The sequence below is a fragment of the Perognathus longimembris genome, chromosome 5 (genome assembly GCF_023159225.1).
Source record: "Perognathus longimembris pacificus isolate PPM17 chromosome 5, ASM2315922v1, whole genome shotgun sequence".
Taxonomy (NCBI): domain Eukaryota; kingdom Metazoa; phylum Chordata; class Mammalia; order Rodentia; family Heteromyidae; genus Perognathus; species Perognathus longimembris.
In genome coordinates, this window is record NC_063165.1 from 52,992,927 (window position 1) to 53,011,202 (window position 18,276).

Sequence of the window (18,276 nt, forward strand, 5' to 3'; positions counted from 1 at the left end):
TTTAAAATTTAGTCACTCCGATGGGTGTGCACTGAGGGTGGGTGCATTATGGTTTGAATTTGCATTTCCTTGATGACTAATAAATGTAACAACTTTCCATATGTTTATTGACCGCTGGATCTTTTTATGTGAATCACTAGTTCAAGTCTTTTGCCATTTTTCTATTGGGTTTCCTGACCTTTTGATGACTTGTAGAAGTTTCTTATATGTTCTTGATATGAGTCCTATAGATATTACAAAAATCTTTTATTCTGTGAGGTCTTTCATGTTCTCAAGTTTTCTTTCTTTCCCTCCCTCCCTCCCTCCCTCCCTCCCTCCCTCCCTCCCTCCCTCCCTCCTTCCCTCCCTCCCTCCACTTCCTCTCTCCCTCCTTTTTTCCCTCCCTCCTCCCTTCCCTCCCCTCTTTCTTTCCTTTCCCTTCTTGTACTGAAAATTGAACTCAGGACCTTGAATTTACAGAGCAAGTATGCTCTGTAATCCATGCTCCCAAGTCCTTTTGCTTTCATTTGTTTTATGGATAAGGTCACACTAACTGCCTGGACTGGCCTCAACTGTAATCCTTCCACCTCTGCTTCTGAGTTGCTGGGATTATATGTTTGTGATACTATTTCAAAGCTCTATTCTATATTTTTGATAAACAGAAGCTCTTCATTTTAATGTAACATAACATCTACTTTAGTATTTATTGTTAGGGACTATTTTTGGTTTGCATGAAAAAAGTCATTAATCCAAAGTTATGAAGATGTTCTCTTATGCTTTATTCTAAAAACTAATTTATGATTTAGTTAGGATTGTATGAGTGGTGCGAGGTAGGGACTACAATGTTTTTATTTCCCTATATAAATATCCATTTGAGCCAGAACTATTTAATCAAAGCCATTTCCTCCACTGCCCAATGATGTCATTGTTTTTCCTTTGAAAGTTGACTAAAGTTGTGGTTTTGAAAACATACTTTCAGATTTAAGAGACTAGATTTACATCTTAGCTTTCACATCCTAGCTGTCAATGTGGGTTAAGTTACTTCCTATCTTAGTCTCAGCATCCCATCTGGGAGAAATCAAACATTTTATCTCAAGAGTGTTGAAGGTGTGCAATGAGAAAATGTATTTGGAGTACTTAGCACAGTTCTGTAGGTGAGTGCTTTCCTGGCAGAAGCAGAACTTGATCAAGTAAGGTTTTTCTGATCTGGCAAACTCTGTCTGTGCTCAGGCCTGTCTCCAGGTCTCTATGAAACCTAATGTAGACCAGTTGATCACTCCTAGCTGATTCTGTATTGCTTTCTATCTCCTGCCATCCTCTGTACCTTCACCCTGGGTCCCTCACTATTGCCAGCCATTGTGTTTTTGAGCTCAGCACAGCACAAAACCAACAACCTGTCTGTGTTCTTTGCCACTTGTTTACCCTAGTTCACTGCAGTTCTGCTTTTGAAGCCATAGATTCAGCTTCCCTACTGAGCTGGCATCACTGAGCATACTTTTCTGGTTTGTTTGTGACACCCAGCCAGCTGTCGGTCTGTCCAGCAGGGGACCAGAGGATGCTTTTTTTAGGACAACATCCTGTCTTTGTGAATTTGCTTTGTAGAGAAACAGCTGTGAGAGAGGCTTGCTTAGCCAATGTCTTTGGCAGTGAAGTTTGAATTCAAAGCAAAGCATAGAGAAAATAAACATCAGACATTTCACACATCAACCTGGTTAGAGTTATGTGACCTTGATTATTAGCAATGTTGTTTTGGCACTTCTTGTGGGCAGAGGGATCAGCGTCTGACTGAAGCTGGAGTGACTAGATTGGAAATAAGTTGCCTTCTGATTTGTTTTTTGTCTGGGGAAATGTCAGCAATTTCCTTGCATTTAAAGAAGGCTGAAAACGTCACCATTTGTGATCTTCAAAAGCAGGTGAAGTGTTTTTTCGGAATAGATGAAATAAAATGATCTGATCATCCTGCAACATGCTTTAATACCTTGTCAAGGCTGGCTCCCAGGCCACCTTGGCCTATTGCTCATTGATCTCTTTAATTGCTGCATGTATTTATTTTTTTATTTCAGTTTTTGAGCCAGTTATTGGGGCTTAAACTCAAGAGCCTAGGTGCTATCCCTTAGCTTTTTCCTCACAAGGCTGGTACTTTACCATTTTAACTACAACTCTACTTCTGGCTTTTTGTTGGTTAATTAGAGATAGGAGTTTTATGGATTTTCCTGCCCACCTGTGCACTGGGATTCTCAGATCTCAGCCTCCGGATTAGCTAGTATTACAGGTGTGAGCCACCACTACATGACTTACTGTATTTATTTGTTTGTTTGTGCTGGTTTTGGGGCTTGACATCAGGACCATGGCACTGTCCCTAAGCTTTGTGGCTTAAGGCTGGTACTCCACCACGTGGGTCACAGCTCCACTTGTAACTTTTTTTTGTGTGTGGTTAATTGGAAATAAGAGTCTCATGGACTTTGCCGCCCAGGCTAGCTTTGAACTTCAGTCTTCAGATCTTGGTCTCCTGAGTAGCCAGGATCATAGGTTCAAGCCTCCAGTGCTTGGCTTCACTTCACTTATTTTTAAGTAATCAAGTATACATAGTATTACAATATTTCCCGGGTGTGTGCAGCTTTGATGAATGAGTCTCTTTGCTGGGCTCAAGGAGTGAAAAACAGAAAGGTCCTACCTTTCAAAGTATGGGCAATGTTTTATAAGGTAAATCTTTCAGAACAAAAGTTGCTCCTGTTTTTAAACATTTTATATTGTGGCTATTTTTATACTCTGATTTACCAAGGCACTTGCTTTGACTTTTGGGCTTGGGGGAGGGGGTAAGCTCCCTGAGTGGATATTGTGGTGCGGGCCCCTGCTGTGTAGCCAGCAATATTCAATTTGACTTGATCACTAATGTTATCTACATTGACTTGCACCAGGGGACATCTTTTTACTCCCTACATTTATTTTAGAGCCAAACCAAGTATGTGTGGTGTGTGTGTGGGGTGTGTGTGTGTGTGTGTGTGTGTGTGTGTGTGTGTAGAGAGAGAGAGAGAGAGGGAGACAGAGAGACAGAGAGACAGAGAGACAGAGAGAGAGAGAGAGAGAAAGAGAGCTGTCCAAAGTCTTCTTGCTCTAGTTACTTTAGTTACTTAAGATCTGTAGCAAAATGTGAATAGCTTTAAAATTGGCCTTGGAGAATTAAGAAGTCGTATCTCAATTGCATTAGCGTTTGGCTGGGAGCTTGTCATCAGATGTCGAAGTCCTTTCATTTCAAAAGAAAATTATGAATATATGTCAAATTGTAATTATTTATGTCACCAAAATTATTATACCACATATATAGGTTGCGCATCTATAAAGTTAAATTATAAGTTAGCTCATGAGATAGACGTTTTTGTGGGTACCAGTACTGAGCTTGTACTCAGGCACTCATAGTCTTGCTTGGATTTTTGCACTCAAGGTTGGTGCTTTGCTACTTGAACCACACCTTCATGTGTGTATTCTTGCTGATTAATTGGAGATAAGAGTCTGAGGGACTTTTCTGCCAAAGCTGTCTCTGAACTGCAATCCTCAGATCTCAGCTTCCCTTCCTAAATAGGATCATCAATGAGTCCCTGATGCCTAGCATGAGATGGACATTTGCATCATCAAAATGTTTGTGTTTTTTTTTTTTATCATAGTTGGTTCTTCAAGTCACAGGAATTTCTTTGCCATTGTTCTCTGCAACAGCAATTGTCAAACTTTTTTGAGTGAAAATGGTTTTTTAAAATTAGTATCTTGTTTCCAGCAGGTCTTATTTATTAACCAGTTATACATCAAGGAGAAAGTAGAATGTGGATCACACAGTCTAAAGAAAGTTGCTGACACACTCTGGTGGGATTTTAACAGTAAGATTGTTCAGTTCCTCATCCCTGAGACCAGACAAAGCAAACCCTTCCTTATAGCACCTTCAAAACTCAGTGACTTCAGAGAATCCTTAAAGTAATGGAGGGCTTTGCTTTCTACGCCCTCCCTGTGGGGAGGAGAAGAGGAGGAACTTGCTCTTTAAAATACTTTGAGAACCACCACCACTTGACACTGGCTGAGCAATATAAGGATGCCTTATCTCCCTGAAACATTGGGAAAGAAGTTTCTTCAAAGAAATAACAACATCTGGAGGTTCTGGGAAATAGGTGATATGATGACTGGAGTCCATCACAGCCCCAGAGAACCATGAAGTGGGAAGGTAGTTCTGTCCTGTGATGTACAACAAAGAAAGAACCAAACATTGACACAGGCTGACCTAGCAAGGACCAGTGACTTCCCACAGACAAAGGTGATGGTCCAGAGGACTCTTAAGTACAAAGCATCTAGAGAGATATCTCCTAAAAGAGTGCCTATATTAGGAGCTGGAAAGGTGGCATAGTGCTAGAATGCTTGCCTAACAAGCATGAAGCCCTGAGTTTGATTCCTCAGTACCACATAAGCAGAAAAAGCCAGAAGTGGTGTGGTGGCTCAAGTGGTAGAGTGCTAGCCTTGAGCAAAAGAAGCTCAGTGACAGAGCCCAGGCCCTGAGTTTAAGCCCCATGACTGGCAAAAAACAAACAAAATAAACACAGTGGCTATGTTAGTCTATTTTCCTTTGCTATAACAAAATTCTTACAACTAGGTGCTAATAAACAAAAAGGCTTGTTGAGCTCAGATGTAGAAACTGAAAGACCAAACAGCATGGTACTAGCTGTGGTGAGGGCCCTTCTGGCTTGTCAAGGGCCCTTCTGGTTATGTCACACCATGGCAGATGGTATGATGGTGGAAAATCATGCATGAAGGTGAAATAACATGATAAGACAGGAAGCTGGAGAAAGATCCAGGAGGCTCAGCTCCAATCAGTGTCACCAGGATCATTTAGATGTCTCCTCAAGATGAGCAACTACTTGACACAAAGCTTGAGCTTCACCCTACTTGACTCTTTGGAGACAGGGTTTTGTTTTGTAGCCTTGGTTAGCCTTGAACTCAAGATTTTCCTCTATCTCCTAAGTGCTGGGAACATTGGCATGGCCACCATGTCTAGCTCCTTGTGTGGCCCATTTACTTTCCAACTCTTGTCTTAGGCATGAGTATCAATATTAGATCCCTACCATGTGCTGAACTGCTTCCCAAGTGACATTATCCACAACATGCCATTGGACCGTCACCACAACTTCATGATATAGGCATTGGTATTTTCATGTTGCCCATGAGTGACTCTGAGGCAGATCAATCAAACCCTTTGCTCACATTAAGGCTCAGAGGCAGGATATGGCCTCAGAACCACAGGACTGTGTGTGGGAAGGGCAGTAGAGTGGGGTGAGAGGATCCTTCCTCTGAGACTCACCCCTTGGCTTCGGTGATAATTTTCTGTATTATTGTTGCTTCTCCTCTGAGCTTCAACTTTTTTTTTTTTTTTACAGAATTTTTCTCTGGCAGATAATTTTGAAAGCTTCACCAGCTGAACTAGCTTTTCCCTTTACTTGTGTGGCCTTTCCAAATATGAGTTTGGTTTAGAACAAAAGGCTTTTTCTCTAAGGAATGAATAACTTTGGGGAATAAATTCATGAAGTTTGCTTCTGATGTATGGGTTTGAGCACTTGTGAGAGGTCCTAACACATCAAATGTTGATTGATTGATTGATGATAGATTGCTTGAGGTAACGGGAAGGAATATGAACTCAGTTTTTTAAATCTAGGGTTCAAGGCCTCACTTGATAAAATTTTCTGGGTGATTCTGTTTACCTACTTGTTGTTTACTTGCTTCTCTGGGGTCTTAGAAATGCTGCTCATTAAATCAGATCCATCAAACCCTGGGAGAGGGGCAAAGGCTATTGGTGCTTTCAACAAATGCCCCAGACAATTCAGATATGTAGCCAGGACTCAGATCCACTTATTTATTCATTTCTCTTCCAAATGTGAAGAGAGTTTTGGAAGCTAGGAACCAGGCATCTGGAGCTCCAAGTCTTCCAGGAAGTGCCCCTCTACAATTTGATGATTAAGTTTTTATTGCCATTATTAGAAGTGCTGGGGATGAAAACCAGGGTCTCAAAACTATTTAGGTAAGTGCATTGAGCTACCACTTCAGCCCTGTTATTTTTCATAAAATAATTATGCAGGAAAATAGAATATAGGAGGTTGGGAGGGGGACAAAGAGACTGAGAAGAAGAAACCCTCACACTGAATCTTTCGTTATCTAGAGATTATTTCCTTCCTCTAATTTCTCTGGCCTCTCATATCCCAATATCAATAACAGAGAATAGCTAACTCCGCCTCTACTTGCTTAGTAAATAAGTGAGCAAGTAGGCCTGATTTGTAACATTGGCCAATTTTCCTGGTACAAATACTCCTACCATGATTAGCTTTCACTTATGAAAGGATTTAACATCAGCTCTGGAAAATCCTGAGTAGATGACAATCACTCTCCTCTGCCTGTGCTGGCCGAGCACATAGGGGACTGAGTTAAACATGGAATGTGTTCAAGACAAGGCCTCCCTCCTAGATAGCACTAATAAATAATAGCTGGTATTGTTATTGTTGTGAGTAATGTTATTCTTTTTGCTTGTATTTTGCTAATGGAATCTTTGGCTTTGCCAGACTCAGAGTAGCTGAGAGATAGGACATTTTCTTCAGTATTGAAGTAAATACCTGGTAGCTCCTGAACCCTGTGTAATATCCTCATTCAGCCTACTTCACAATACAGGGGTCACAGAACAGGAATAAATCACATTTTTATGAGAGCTTATAGTTTATGAAGCACATTTATGGCTTTTCTTTCTCATTGATACCCATAAGAATCCAATGACGTTGGCATAACTTCTTGTTTTGAAAATGAAAAATTAATGTTCAGGGAGATTGTGACTTATCAAGATCACTGAGCTCTGGTCAGTGCTGAAGTTAGGTCTCAAAAAGTCCAGTGTTCTCTCCTTACCCAGGTTGTCACTTAATTTCCAGGAAGATTTATGTGTGACACAGCTTTCTCTGATTGGGAACCCCACATGATTGAAGAAAGGAGGGAAGGAAAGGGACATAAGAGTAAGGGAGGGAATGAGTGAGATGGGTGGGAAGGAGAGGGGAGGAAGGGAGGGAGGAAGAGAGGGAAGAAAAGGGGAAGAAGTAAGGAAGAGAAGAAGGAGAAGGGAGAGAGGGAAGAGGGAGAGGGGAAGAAAGGAGATGGGAAGGGAGGCAGGAAGGGATGCAGAGAGGTAGATGATCTCATCACAATTACAAATGCTTTGCTTCTAGGCCTTTGTTGCTTTGTCTAGCATCGCCAGAATATGTCATACTAGTGTCTTGGGAGAAAGTGGGACCCAGGAAACCTTTGGTCCTAAGCTACCTAGGAAGGAGCTGTCAAACATGGGGCCTTGGAGCACCAGGGCTTGGAGCTCCAAATATTTTCGAGGCTGGACATCCCCAAGTGAAACCCACTCTAAATGTTCCTTGATGGTCCTTGTTTGAACTGACTTCATTTTGCCAAGTCCCTTTATGTCTGGAACCTGGAGGAAAGGGGCAAGAGGTTCCTAAGTGCAAGCTAGTACTTATTGCTGTCTCCAAATTACCCCCATTTCATTACCTATATCAGCAGCAGAAGCAGCTTCCATTATCCATATTTTACAAAAGCAAAACACCCAGGTGGTACAACCAAGAGGTGAGAGACAATAGTGGAATTAAAAGCTAGCTGTAGCAGACACTTGTGGCTTATACCTATAATACTAGCTACTTAAGAGGCTGAGATATAAGGATTGCAGTTCAAAGCCAACCAACCTGGGTAGGAAAGCCCATGAGATTCGTATATCCAGCTATCCACCAAAACCCCATAAGTGGAGCTGTGACTCAAGTGGCAGAGAGCTAGCCTTGAGCAAAAAAAGCTCAAGGACAGTGCCCAGGCCCTGAGTTCAAGCCCTAGTACTGACACATGTGCATGCATACACACATACACGCATACATGCACACACAGCTGACTCTAGTTGTGGAGCTTGCTGAGTCTGGTGTTCTAGTCATAGGCAGCTCAGCTTCGACTGGTGCCTTGCTTGCTCTAGGCAAAACAATTCTATTCATGCAGTCCATGGCATATTACATTATTGACACAGTCAGGGGTAAGATCAAATGAACAGCCTGTGTCAGGCCCTGTGGCAGGTCCATGGGAAAGGCAGAATGATGTACTAGAAGAAGCTTCTGATTTGAAAAGAGATCCTTGGATTCAAATGTTACTGTTTAGTTTATAATTTGGGGAAATAGCTTTTCTGAATCATAGTTCTCTTATCACAGTAAAGTTCTGTGTGTGTGTGTGTGTGTGTGTGTGTGTGTGTGTGTGTGTGTGTGTGCATGCGCACGTGCTAGTACTGGGGCTTGAATTTAGTGTTCTTCCCTGACTTTTTCCTGTGAAGGCTGGTGCTCTACCACTTGAGCCACAGCTCCACTTTCATGTTTTTCTTTGGTGATTAATTGCAGATGAGTCTCACAGACTTTTCTGAACATGCTATCTTTGACCTATAGCCCTCAGATCTTAGCCTCCTACATAGCCAGAATTAAAAGTGTGAACCCTTATGAGCTCCTGGCTGTAGTTCTTTTTGACAGAATTAATGACACCATAGTAAGTGTTCAGTAAATGTTGGCATTATCACATATTCATAAAACTGTGATAAATACTCATAATGCATCCTTTAAATAATAATGCCTACAATTTCCCCCCAAATATACTTGAGAGTGTCTTTCTTTTGAAAAACATGACTGTGTGTACCACTCATTGATGTCAGCTCCTTTTCATAATTCTGCAAAGATCATCTGATACATTGCCTTCCTGAGATGCCGAAATAATCTAGTACTCTGGGGATGCTCCCTTCCTCATTCACAGGAAGTAGTGGAAAGGTTAGAGAGTGGGAGTGACCATATTATTTAACAAATTCCACATATTATTAAACTATGCATTTATTTAGTACCAAATGTGAGCTATTGAGGAAGATACAGATGTGAAAGGTACCATCTGTGTTTCTAAGGAGTGCAACAAGACTAAGAAGAAGTGAGATAACAGGAGAGGAATGTTTCTTTCCTGAAAAACAGTGTCTCCAAGGAAATAAATGTACCTGGGGAAGAGAAAGCTGTCTCCTGGCTTGTACACTCTTTAGTTGGGCTGTTGAATGACCCTCAAAGGCTCATTCATATGTTTATTAAAGGCTTTATCTCTAGAGGGTTGCTGTGGGGAGATGGTGCTTTCTGGGAGGTCTTTAGATCAAGGGATATGCTCTTCAAGAGGATGATAGGGTCTTGTCCTGGTCCTGTTCTTTGTTCCTTGGTTCACAATGTGAGCCGTTTTCCCCTATCACATAGAGGCTCCTGTCACAGCCATGTCACAGGCTCAAAGTGATGGAACAAATTGATTATAGACTAGAACATACCAAATCATGAAATGAAGCAACCCTTTTCTCTTTATAAGTTGATTGCCTCAGATTGTTTTGGTGTGGCACAGGCATCATAGACAAAGAGAAACTTAGACAACTGACTTAACATTTCTTGAGTCTGGACAACTTCATGAATCTCTGCACCAGGTTTTGAGAAGTAGATGTGGTTTGGTGGAGATCAGGGAAAACAAAGGGCAATGAGGGGCTGATGGGGAAGTGCACAGGACATGGCAAGGATCTGTCTGTCTAGTTAGAACTTGTAAGTTATATAGGAGGAAAATGAGAGATAATAATAGATCATTAAGGTGGTGTCAGAGGGTGAAAATCCTCTCACATCAGACTGTGGTGGAATTTAATGTAGAACCACGAATCCAAGATTTCCAAGAAAGGGATGGCATGAACTCAACCTAGAGGTGTTCTGTCAATCAGACAGAAGAGATAAAGAACAGAGGGAAGAGGCTGATGCAAAGGTCATGGGGAAGGTAAAAGGGGAAAAAAAAGGTCAAGAATTGGAGCAGCAGGAAGCACTAGGAGAGAGCTCCAAGACAAACAGCTACAGAATAAGTCCTGTGAGCAGCTGTCAGATGGGACCTTGGTTAACCTCTCAGGGCCTCAGTTCCCACAGCTGGATAGTAAGGAGCTTAAAACAGAAGGTGATTTATAAGTGTCCTTCCAGCACTGGCCCTTCTGACCCCATCTCAGGACCTGCTCCACTTGTTTCGGGGCCACACAGTGGATGGGGAGGCCAGTACTGCCCAGCAGTACAATATCCCTCAGTATAATTCTCCGCAGTTGTCCTTCCACCCTGGCCAACCATCCCTGCCCCAAACAGTTCAGTCACATTCTCAACAGCAGGTGGTTTTCTTTTGAGAAGAGTTACAAAGTTGCCCAACTAATCAAATCAGTTATGTTTGCTTTGACTTCACAACTCGTCTTAACTAAATGATGCCAAAATAAAGAAACAGATAAACAGGGGGCAAAACAATAAAGCCCAAGAACACATGAGAATATTCTTTTATCATAAAGGTGACTTTTCAAATCAATGAAGGAAGGATGAGTTCAGCCAGCAAGCCCGGGGCAAGTGGTTATTAAAGTAAAAATAAGATCCCATCTTTACTCTACTGTTTGGATAAATACTAGATCTGGAATTCTAGATGGTGTTGAAAGAGAAAATAATATGAGCCAATGGCTCACACCTGTAATCCTAGCTACTCAGAAGGCTCAAATCTGAGGATCAAGGTTCAAAGCCAGTCTAAGCAGTAAAGTCAGTGAGACTCTTATCTCCAATTAACCAAGTTTAAGTGGAACTGTGGCTGGTGATAGAGAGCTGACCTTGAGCAAAAAGTTAAGGGACAGCACCCAGGCCATGAGTTCAAGCCACAGCACTAGTGGAAATGGAAGATAGAAAGAAAGAGAGAAGGGGGAGAGAGGGAAGGAGGGAGGAAGGGGGAGAGAGAGGAAGGAAAGAAGGAAGGAAGAAAGGAAGGAAGGAAGGAAGGAAGGAAGGAAGGAAGGAAGGTAGGTTGGCTGGAAGGAAATATAAATATAGCCACGAGAAAGAGTAGACATTGTAAATATAATCACGAGCTAGGAAAACTTGCTTTTCTTAGCATACCAGCCAGACAGATAACCACAAAGGAAAAAAATCAACACATTTAAAACTCTATGTGCCAAAGACACCCAAAGTACACTCCAGTGATATATCATCCCTTCTTAGGTGTTTATGGAAAGGTAAGAATAGATATTTCTAATCATTGTAGCACAAGGAAGCATGAGCAAAGGTTGTGAAGATAACTAGGTTCAGGGAAAATTCAAAAGAGACGCTGTGCTGCAGGTTGGAATGGGACTATCAGCAAAAGGGGCACTCAGAGCAGTTGTTGAGATGACCATGGCTCCTCTGACCGCCCCCCTAGCCTGCACCCCCATGTGCCACCACTCTAGGGAGAAGTCTAAGGGTTCTGGTGGTCTTTTCTGTGCCAAGCCTCATGGCCTCTTCTGCAGCTGGGAACTGACAGCTCCTGCCTGGCAGAAGGGAAGGGATCCACTTGCCTCTAAACCAGGCATATAGCACAGGGAGGATGTCCTTGGGCTCCTTCTAGGAGCCCTTGGGAGCTTGTCTTTCCTGTTCTGTCTTCTCTGTCTGGATGACACAGGGAAAGCTTTAGTGTCACATTGTCTTCCACCACTCATGGCTGCATGCCAGGCCGCAGTACCCACAAGAAACACGAGCTGACCTGATGAAGGGAACATAGGAGCCAACCAGCTTCACCAAGCTTGTGGAGAAGGAGCTGGAAGTGGTCAGTGGGACCATGTCACTGTTAGTAGACTCTCCCTGGCTGGATGTCCCTCTGGAAGGCTGAGGAAGGTGCTGGCAATCCCTCCTGATGGTGAGCTCCCTCTAGGGCTCCTCTCCTCTCCTGGCTACTGGTCCTTAAGAACAGTGGTTTAGAAGGAGCTGTGTGGACATGGCATGGACCTTTACTGAAAGTTTACTCGTGGCAACGGGTCCTAGACCAACATGAAGAATTTTAGAAAAACTAGCTAGATGCTGGTGGCTCACACTTGTAATTCTAGCTACTCAGGAGGCTGAGAGCTGAAGAGCAGTTTAAAGCCAACCTGGGCAGGAAAAGTCCATGAGACTCTTATCTCTAACAAACTACTCAGAAGAAGCCAGAAGTGGCACTGTGATTCAAGTGATAGAGTAGCCTTAAGCAAGAGAAACTTAGGGAAAGCCCCGAGTTCAAGCCTCAGGACTGGCACAAAATAAAGAAGGAAAAGAAAAAGAAAAACTATATGAGGTGGAAGCTAGCACAGCACCTTGGAAAGAAGCTGTACATTTCAGCTATAGCCATAGTTGGTTTAATACAAATGCAAGTTCATCTAACAAACTGAGAGCCGTGACCCAAGGAGAACTCAGGGGATGGAGGGGCCTTATTTTATGTCCTTGCTTTTATTTATTTTTTTATTTTAAATTCTGTCTCCTTGTGATATTTTATGTACCCATACTTTCTGGTACAAAAAAAAGTATAAATAAAATGATGAATAGATATGAAAGCCATGTCTTGTCCTCCCCTAAATTAACAGGAGCCTTCTTGAAAACAGAAGTTGTTTCAGATTCATTTCCTTGCTCCCCTCCCCAGCCCCAGGCCCTGTTCAGTTCATTGCTGGTCACCATGGACACTCTCTCCATATGTGACACTCTCTTAATGGCTGCTTCTCTTAGGCACAAGAAGTATTCTTTCCTTTTGCCCAGTCTCTCCCCTTTCTCTTTCCTCCTCTCTCTCTTCTTTCTTTCAATCCCTTCTTCTCACACACTTCTCTCTTCTACTTCTCTCTCTCTCTCTCTCTCTCTCTCTCTCACACACACACACACACACACACACGCACACCTCTTCTGGAGAGACAAAGGCACAAAACAGGTAACAGTTGGCAATTAACTCTCCACCACGTGCTTCTATCTTTCAAATACGCATACCTTAGGGGTTTACACTTAATCTCCCTTCTACAGGGTACCACAGGAATCTAGGATGCACAAAAGGGGCAGCTCCAGCCAGCAGGATGGTTAATCAAGTGTTCTGACCCCTGCAAGCAGTTCCAAGGCCCTCTTGCCAATATTTATCTTGTTGGGGGAGTTTGTGTTCCAGTTCTGCTCTCTTCCTTTTGAAACTACCCCATCCCCGTCTGGATCCAGCAGTCCTCACATCACCCTCTTCCTGCTGGACCATGTGGTATGCGGAGAATGTCCCGTGCTGGACATGATTGAATGAATCCCATTTGAACCTCCCAACAGGACTATGAACTCCCGGGAACAGTGATGAGTATCATCAGCACTCTTAGAGATGAGGGAGGTGATGTTTAGACACATGATCATCAGCTGAGTCCTGAGAAGTTTAGGGGTGCAGAGATGTATCTATTAAAACAAAGCCTAGGCTTCAGGCGCTGCAGAAAATGTCCCAAACACCCATCATAGTTATAGCCTTTACTACTTTCTTTTCTATTTTTCTTCCTTTCTTTTCTGTCTTTTCTTTTTTCTTTCTGTTCTCTTTTTTTATTTTCATCTCTCTGTATCTCCTTTCTCTTTTGTCTCTGTGTCTCTTTTTCTCTCTGTAATTCTCCCTGTATGTCTCTTTCTCTCTACAATTTGGTTGTCATTAGGATTCAAGGTTTATCTGGCACCTGACAGAAAATAAGTACTAGCAACTAGTATTATAGAATTCCCTAATACTCACTGGGCATTTGTTTCTATCTAAAGGAGTAAACAATCTCCAAGAAGTTAAGCATCACTCCCAAAGCCCAACAATTGGTAAATGCCATAGCCAATGTGTAAGCCTAGGACTTTCTAGCTCCAGATTCCTTGTATTTTTCACTACACATGTGTGTTTCTAGGTGTGTAGTAACACTTGCCACCACACCACCACCACCACCACCACCACCACCACACCACCACCACCACCATCATTATTGTTAAATAAGAGTTGCCTGGAAGACAGATGATATTTAAAAGGTTTCCTTAGTTTATTCCTCTGCCTCAGCTCCCATATGCACTAACACAATCCCAGTCTTGCCTCACCTGGACTCAGTCCCAAGGAGGAAGAGTCTAGGGCCACCTGCAGCTCTCACCATGATAACCTGCTGACATTTTCTCCAGGAAGCCCAGCACATCAGCACACTTTCCATCCACGTGTCTCAGTGTCAGGGCAGAGGGAAGATCTCACAAGCCTGGATCTGAGGCCAAATGAGCTTTCAGATTGTGGGGGCTTTCTCTTATCCTACACAATCTTGCTTATCTTGCCCTCTCTAATACATCAATTTCAACATAGAATTAATATGTATGCATCACCAAACCACAGCTTGAGAAGATGCCCCCCCCTTACCCCTACAGCTTGTAATACCCATTGTTGTTCTGGCCCTCTGCCTAGTTTAGGTCAGTGACCAGGATCCCAGCCCTCTGAGGAGAAAATTTCAAATTGATTGGAGTTGTAAAATTGCCGTCACCTAACTCCTGCTGATTAGCAAAATTCAAAGAAAAAAAATCTCTGTGAAAAGCCTGAGGTAAAAAGGTTTTGCTATGGATGAATGAACTTAAAAGAAAAAGGCTTCAATTGGCTTGAAGTCATCCTTTGAGGTAGGCTTTTATTCCTTGCCTCTATGAGAGAATATTTAAGCCCCCTGAAATGAATTTTATTCTAGCAGTAAAAGCTGATGAAATAACAGGTACTTGGGAAGAGTGGTTGTAATTGAAAAACCAAGAGGCCATGGCTGGCTTCCCTCCTGAGTAGTCTCTTTGTTTCTCATAGCTATTTCTGCAGTAGTATCGAATGCATTTATCCTCACCATTTCCCTGTCACTGCCATGGTCCAGGCCCAGCATATTTCTGATGCAGTATAACGTCTCCTAACTAATCTCTCTGCCACCAGCCTTTCTCCTCTCAGTAACTCTTTGTATTATGCCCTGAAAGATCTTTCTGTAACAGGCATTTGGTCACACTCTTCTCCAGCTTAAAAACTCCACAATTTCTGTTTCTCCATTACATTTGACTTAAGATCTGAACTCCCTAGTACAAGTCATGGAGTTTCTCATGACCTAGCATGTGCCTATCTCTCTGATATCTCTCAGTTTCTCCATGTAACTCAAGCCAAAGCCAAACAGAGTGGCTCATAGTTTTCTGACCATGCTCTATCCTCTTATCTTGCCTGCCTCATTGTTTGGAGTGTTCTCTCTGTCTGGAACATCCTCCACTTCTCGACATAGATAAATAACAGTGGTGTCCCCTAAAGATTCTTTGAGACCAGGTCCATACTAAGCTATCCTCCTCCCTTCTCCCATAGACTTGTCATTACTCAGATTATACTGTCATGGGCATCTGTTTACCTGCCTACACTCTACTCTTATATCTTCAACATCACTATCTCATAGCTTGACACACTCTGCTTATTATAGTTTACAATAAGAGTCTAAAGGCCTACCAAACTATGTTCATGTCTCCCCACATTGTCTTCCACCAAAATGGTCATCTGAAGTAGTAGTTTGTACAAACTCCAAGAAAATAAATCTTGGTCCTGAGTCATCTGTGTTAATAAAATTCCATGCAGAATTGCTGTTGCCATCTGGTATCTTTTACACCATCACACTCAAGGCAACTGGAAAGCAAGAATCATACTTCCTCATCTTTCTAAGACCCACCTTGCCTTGGGCAAGTGCCCAGGAAATGTCCGGTTCTGAAGTATGATGACAAACGATGGGGACAAATTCTGAAATGTTTGCTTTAGGGCCAAAATTGAAAACTTCCACCTTTTATGAAGTTGCTTTATATTTTTTTTTCTGAAATAGAGCAAGTCTGAAGGAAATGGATGGAGGAGAATGTAAACACACATAAAAACAAATAAATGAAAACCTGAGAAAATATTTACTGAGATCTACTATCTCATTTATTCAGTTGTTCATTCATTTATCATTCATTTATTTACCAATCCATTCTTCCATCCAACTTTCCCTCCCCACTTAACAAACATGTATGTACTTGAAGATGGGATCAGAGAAACAAATCAGACAGAAGTGACCAGGGGTTATGATGTAACATTAAGCATGCATTCAACAAATACCTATAAGTGTCATCAGGAAAGTAAAAAAGGTGAGATGGATGTGAACCCAAGATAGGGTGGAAGCCTGGCAGTGGCTCACACCTATAATCTTAGCTCCTTAGAAGGCTGAGATCCGTGGATCCACTGCTCCAAGCCATCCAGGGCAGGAAGTCCATCAGGCTCATATTTCTGATTAAGTACCAAAAAGTGGAGCTGTGGCTCAAGTGGTAGAGCACTAGCCTTGAGCAAAAAAGTATAGGTCCTGAGTCCAGCCCTAGTACAGACAGACAGACACGTATGCACGCGAGCACACACACACAGAGATATTTGGTCACCTCTCACTGCTGTATCCCTAGTTCCTAACATAAGATCTACATCAGTAGTATGTTTATGAAGGGAATGTTGACCACAGATTATACAGTGAACAAAAGATTTGTCTGGAAATTTTACTTGGGAGTAAATTCACATGATCTGTCAAGCCACTGTTTCTCTCAAAACTCTGCAGGTCAGAAGGAACATGAAAACATATAACATCAGTCGAGACTGAAAGATGGCCAGTGACTGCTATAAATGGGAGCACTTTGGGCCAGTGTACGAGTGTCCTGGTGTCTTCAAGCATAGTCCTCTGGTTTTAGCCAAAGACAGTTTAACTTTCAATGATAAAGAAACACTATCTACACCCACTGCTCAGCACCTAAGGAAAAAGAAAAGATATCACATCATGGTACCATAGTTGTTGTTGTTTTTTTAAAATTAAACAAATTTTATTTCCAAGTTCTTCAAAGATTACAGAAAGTCTCCTTCTAAAAGTATCTCCAAACTAAATGAAAGGCACATCTTCCAAGTAAAACCCTTGTGACATGGAGAATTCCTTTGGTTGTATTATTTTCACATTACTTTGTTTTTAACCATTTGAAAAGTTCTGTTTGTAGGTAACAATTTAAGCATTTTTAAAGACAAAATAAGTAGTTTTGTGTTTTTTTAAGGTACCTCCACAACTGTAAAGTATAAGAACTTAAGAAAAAGGACAAATCTGCTTCATGTACAATGTGGGGAAACTAATACACATCATTAACATTAATAATTTCAAGTTTACTGAGATACATCTCCCAAGTTTAGTATTTAAAACAAATTACATTCTCATTTAAAAATGAAAATCTTTTCATGTAAAGAAAAAAGACATATTTTGGTTAGTAAAGCCTATTTATTCCTCTTAATTTTATACTTTATCTAGTAACTGTATCTAGTAAAAAAGTCTTAGGAACACGTTACAAATACTCAATTGTTTTAATAAACAAAAATGTTTTCCTTCCTAAATGTAAGCATCCAGTAAATAAAACATACATAATAGTCCAGATATAGCAAAACCAGAAATTCTTATGAAAGAGGTGTATTTTGGTATACTTGGTGGCTAGGGTGGTTGTCTTAACACAAAATCACTTCAGCAAAAGAACTAGCTCATTATTATTTAGAACTGTACTCCTTCACTCAGTTACCTTAGTTGAGTAGAAAATCGTTAATTTCTGTGTAAATCTGCCTATACACCCAGGCCACAGAAAAGATGTGAAATAGATCTAATAGTCATTTGGCTAGAGAAAAGTGTTTTCTTGAGACTTGGAGGCATTCATCACTTTGTACTTAAAGGCATTCCTCAGCGACTTCTTCTTTTGTTTTTTTTTTTAATAAAGCACAGGACCTGGGCTCCCAGAAGGGGTTGCTTCCTGCGGGAACGCCCACCAGCAGGGCATCCTCTCAGGCATTCAGTACGCAGTACTGCTGAAGTTCTGCGGCTGCCTGGGAGACCTTGATCAGTTCCACGCCGGCCTCCAGCTTGAGTTGCTCCACCAGGCGCTGCAGGGCGCTGACGCTGGCCCCGGAGGACATGGCAGCGGCTGTGGGGTACCCGAGGGCGGTCGGTACCATAGTTTTAACGCTAAAGCAGACTCCAGATTGGGCTGCCAATACATTTGCCACTCTTGCTTGAGAAGGCTCCAATGTCCCATCAATGACAAACTCTTGTACAGGGAAGCCTCTCCTTCCCACCAGCTCCAGAGCCAGCTAGAGCCAAGGGAGCCCTAAGTGATACTGACCTGTTTCATTTCACGGATGGACTGGACTGAACACCAGATGGAGAGAGAACGGGCCGGCGGGCTTTTGAATGACCATGACCTTGGCTGGGGCTGATTCTGCTGCCAAGATGACTCACCTGGAAGACAACACATCCTTTGCTTGTGAGCTAAACTTTATGATACCTGACAGACAAGCAGGTTGAGCCAACTGTCACTCCCTATTGCTCCTCTGGTATAATCTGTACAGGCATTAGCAGGTCTA

At 42.2% G+C, this 18,276-nt stretch overlaps 1 long non-coding RNA gene and 1 pseudogene across 1 annotated transcript; one reads left to right on the top strand and one right to left on the bottom strand.

The window, feature by feature from the left end:
- Positions 1-7,590: 7,590 nt before the first annotated feature.
- Positions 7,591-17,211, top strand: LOC125351304. The gene is made up of 3 exons (XR_007210927.1): positions 7,591-7,601; positions 11,155-11,162; positions 16,915-17,211. It is a non-coding gene; the product is annotated as an uncharacterized LOC125351304 (long non-coding RNA).
- A 372-nt stretch (positions 17,212-17,583) lies between these two features.
- On the bottom strand, positions 17,584-17,848 carry LOC125351100 (annotated as a pseudogene).
- Between the last annotated feature and the right edge of the window lie 428 nt (positions 17,849-18,276).